This window comes from Nyctereutes procyonoides, unplaced genomic scaffold (genome assembly GCF_905146905.1).
Source record: "Nyctereutes procyonoides isolate TBG_1078 unplaced genomic scaffold, NYPRO_anot_genome, whole genome shotgun sequence".
Lineage (NCBI taxonomy): Eukaryota > Metazoa > Chordata > Mammalia > Carnivora > Canidae > Nyctereutes > Nyctereutes procyonoides.
The window spans coordinates 79,183,918-79,187,551 of NW_026575125.1; positions in this window are offsets into that span (position 1 = coordinate 79,183,918).

Below are 3,634 nucleotides of genomic sequence, written 5' to 3' on the forward strand. Positions count from 1 at the left end.
CAAGGCCAGACAGATATCCAGAGTGCCTGCTGACCTAGTCCATATCCATGAAATGCAGCCCAGGGGAGAATTCTGGTGTTGCTTCTCATGCAAGATGAATACCTAGTGCATGATACACTACTCTTCTGTTCCTTCTTCATCCATCCTTCCTCGCAACGGAGGCGACAGAATCTCATATTGGAAAGTGACAGTAATGGGAGGGGCAGGTGGACAGAGAGTACTAGAATCAACCTGTTGTGAGCCACAGCTTTAGGAGTGAACTTAAAGCATACCTTTTGAACATCTTAATTTGCTTTCACCTTTAAGGCTCGGGGATTTTGGAAAGGCTGTCCAGGGCTGTGTTCTGCCCCATGCCTTCAGCTTTTACCCCCCACCCCGCCCCATCCTGAGGCTGCTCACTCACTGCCCTGGTCCCAGACAGATTTTCTACTTTTTTATTTTTCTGATGTGCCCCATCAAAATGTATTTTGTCCGGTGTCTAGCTCCCATAAAGTCCTTGCATACAGTGGGTGCTAGCTAGTCTCCTTTGTCCATTCATACAGGGTTTACCAGATGGCCTGTGATGTAGAGGAGCAGGCACCATGTGAGGGGAATTTGATGTGACGTTGGTGAGAAAGTACAGTTGGACGAAAAGGTTCTTCTTTGTCCTGGGACAGTCACTAACCGGCTGGGTAACCTTGGGTGGGTCAGTTCCCTTTTTGGAACCTGTTTTTCCCATCTGTAAATTGAGGGGTTTAGACTAAAACAGTGTTTTCCAAACTTGACTGATCAAAATAGTCAATAGGACTGCCTTTTAAAAGGATTTATTTATTTATTTGACACACAGAGAGAGCAGAAGAGGGCAGCAGGCAGAGGGAGAGGGAGAAGCAGGCTCCCTGCTGAGCAAGGAGCCCGATGCTGGGCTGGATCCCAGGACCCAGGGATCATGACCTGAGCCGAAGGCAGATGCTCAACTGACGAAACCACCCAAGCACCCCACGGCTACTTATTAAAAGTAAAACTTTCCAGACCCCTCTCCTCAAGAGCCAGATCTAGAAGGCCCAGGGTCCATTACTAGGTCCCATTGTTAGAGCCATCTTAAATGCACAGACCCAAGTGCCAAACTTTTACATGCAAAACTCAGAGCCCTCCTATCTGCAGCCTAGTTGTCCCTTCTCAATGTCCCCAAGACTCCCCTCCTGTCCAGCACCTATGTCCCACCCCCATGGCCCCAGGAGAGGTTACATCTGTTGGGGGTGGGGGACCATGAAATCAGGACAGCCTGCACAGAAGAGGCTGCACCTGAGCTGTACCTCAAGAGATGAGGCATGATTTCCCAGATGGAGACAGAGGGAAGGATTTTCCAGAGAGTCAGCATTTCTGTGCAAAGCCAGGAACAGCGTGCAGGTGGCAAGCACGAGCTCATGAGTCAGGGATCGGGTTCAAATCAAGCTCTAGCACTAACTGCCTTTCCCCATGGCTCCCAGTCATCTTCTACAGCAGTGTGTGATGTGCACATTCTCTTCCCTTCCCTTCCACCTCCCCCCTCTCCCTCTCATAGTTGCTGTGTGGCAGATAGGCCTTCCTCCATTGCAATTCTCCCATATCTCTGGGAAGGCAAGCTCCACCCCTCAGTGGGTGTTACCAATAGACCCCTCCTTCCCTTCCTTAGTGCACAGGTGCATTTGCCTAGCAGACAGTGGACGGTCATTCCCAGCCCCCCAGTCTCCCATCATGAAATGAAAAAGCTACCAGTTCTCCCCCGAAAAAAAACATGCTTGTTGTGTTTTACCTCTGAACAGAGACCCATTGTGAGTTCCTTCATTAGTCAGGTGTCCTCAAATGTCATCTCTTTGTAGAAGCCCTCCTTGACTGCCCTTTATAAGAAAGCATCAGCCCATCACTGTCTCCCAATACTGCATCATTTTCTCCCCCAAGCTAAAGTCTCATATTTGTAAACATTTTATTTGGAGATAATTACAGACTCACAAGATGCTGCAAAGCTAGTACACACATCCCCATGTACCCTTTACCCTGTTTCTCCCAAGGGCTATACCTTATGTCACCAAAGTGCAATGTGGAAACCAGGATGTTGATAGCAATACGATCTGTGTGTGTGTAGTTCAGGGTCTGTCTGGCACATGTGTGGGATCCTTGAAGCACAGTCAGGACGCTGGACAGTTCTATCACTAAAGGGACCCCTGCTCACCTTGCACTTTTATAGCCACACTCCTCCTCTCCCCTAATCCCAGTCCATGACGCCACCAACACCATCAGGATGCTGGACAGTTCTATCGCTAAAAGGACCTCCCTCGCCTTGCCCTTTTATAGCCATGACCCCCCAACCCTAGTCCCCACCAACCACTGATCTGTTTACCATTTCTAGAATGTCATCATTTCAAAATATCATATAAACAGAATAATGCAGTGTGTAATCTCTTGGGATTGGTTTTTCTTCCTGCAACACAGTGCCCTTGAGAGTCATGCAAGTTCTTGCCAGCCTCAGTCATCTTTTCCTTTTTATCACTGCGTAGTATTCATGGTGTGGATGTGCCACAGACCGTTTAGTCTACCTTCACCCCAAACACCATTAGAATGTCAGCTCCTCAAGGATAAGGGACTGTGTTTTATTCACTGCTGCCCCCCACCTCAGCACCTGGAGGAGCACCTGCCACAGAGTACATATCCGATAAGTATTTGTTAAATGAATAAAGGAACCCCAGCTTCCAGCCATCATGGCAACCTAAACACAAGTGTCCAGACTTAGGTGCAGAATGAAGAACCTAATGCTGCCCTCCGACCTGTGTTCTAGCTCTCATCCCAGTGCCCCCAACACCCCTTTGCCCTCCATTTCTGATGTCTCCACGGTCCCATCTCGTGGCCTCTTTGCTATAACCAGACTGCTTTCCTTCTCCTCCTAGTATAGATCTTTGTTCCTACTGCCCTGCAGCTTCTGTCCTTGTACTGGTCCACACCTCTGCTAATGCATGTCAGTTTCTTTGAAGACCTGGCTTAAGACTCTTCCAAACAGCTTTGCCTGATTAGCCTCAATGAGAGTGTCTCACTCGTTCATCCATTCAGCAAACATTATTGAATGCCTACCATTTTAGGTGCTCTTCTAAGCTGGGAACATATCAGTACATGGGACAGACATGATTCCTACCCTAACAGAGCTTACACTCTAGTACTTGGCCTTATGCTTTCTAAAACCTTGGAGCACAGAAGTGAGCACATACACACTGGGGTAACAGCCAAAACAATTAACCTTCACAGTAGGAGCCATTCAATCGGAATGTAAGCCAGCCACAGGCACTGGAGCAGTGACTAGGAGGCCTCCTAACTGTACCAGGTGTTAACCCTTCAGCTGACCATTGGTAAAGAGGTCCTGGGAGAGAGGTCAGGTGGTACCCAGGAAGCTTGGGGCAGTGGCATTTAAATCAGTGTGAAAGAAACCCTCACTGTTTTACAATGGGTATGGCCATACCGCCACATCCCAACTAAATGTCTGCCTTATATACATGTATAGTCGATCCTTGCTACTTTCAGATTCTGTATTTGCAAACTCACCTACTCCCCAAAATTTATTTATAACCCCCAAATCAATACCCATGGCGCTTTCCTGGTCATTTGTGAACTAGGCAGAGGATGAAAAATT